Source organism: Octopus bimaculoides, chromosome 1, assembly GCF_001194135.2.
Source record: "Octopus bimaculoides isolate UCB-OBI-ISO-001 chromosome 1, ASM119413v2, whole genome shotgun sequence".
NCBI classification, from domain to species: domain Eukaryota; kingdom Metazoa; phylum Mollusca; class Cephalopoda; order Octopoda; family Octopodidae; genus Octopus; species Octopus bimaculoides.
In genome coordinates, this window is record NC_068981.1 from 184,121,450 (window position 1) to 184,122,410 (window position 961).

Genomic DNA, 961 nt, shown 5'->3' on the forward strand with positions numbered 1-961 from the left:
TTCTTCTAAGTAAACATGGCTAGAAAAGGTGATTTCATGATTCACCTGGGAATGTGTAAATTAAGAATTCTGGCAGATCAAATCAAATGTCATCTCACATTCACTTCAAATCTTTGCCCATTAACTTCTCTATACATAACTATAGTATTCACATAACCAAACAGACAATTTCAAAACTTATCTTAAAATCAGATCCTTGTTCTTCACAATGCCTTCGTTCACCCAAAACAAGAATACTATAGAATACTATCTTTTTTTTTTTTGTTGCTTTTGTAATTAAAAGGAGGCACAATAAGCAGGGTGACTGCTGTAGCAAGTGTCACTAACCATTCTCCATTGCAATGCTATAGCAGTCATGTCCACAGGGCACAGCTGAACACACCATATTTTCTGGTGTACTCCCCACCTAGTCTTCTGTTTAATTCCCCACTTTTCTTTCTTTTTCCTAGTAATTAAATTGTGATTCAATTTTTATATAAATAAATTAATAATCGTTATCATCTTTTAAAAAGAAAAATGATTTCAATATGCAGTGAATTACGAAAGGGCGCTTTTTCTCATCTCTTATTTACCCTAAATCTGTCAGTTAAAGATTATGCAGAGGACAGTTACATCTTTCATCTTTTATGGTTATTGTGACTGTCTTCAAGGAAGATGGATTGGCAGAACCAGCAGTCGTCATCATCATCATAATTTTTATGTCCAGTTTTCCTCATGGGTTGGAAAAGTGTGTACTTTTTCACATGAGGCAAACTTTTTTACAGCCAGATTCCCTTCCTGTCACCAACCCTCACTCATTTCCAAGCAAGGTAATATCCCACCTCATGATCAGACAGGTCTTAGAAGATTGGAAAGGAAAGACACCTCTCATGACAGTAACACTTGTTTACAACTATCATGCAATGTCAAGACGAGGAGACAGAAACACACACACACACACACGTGTGAAGGGCTTCTTTCA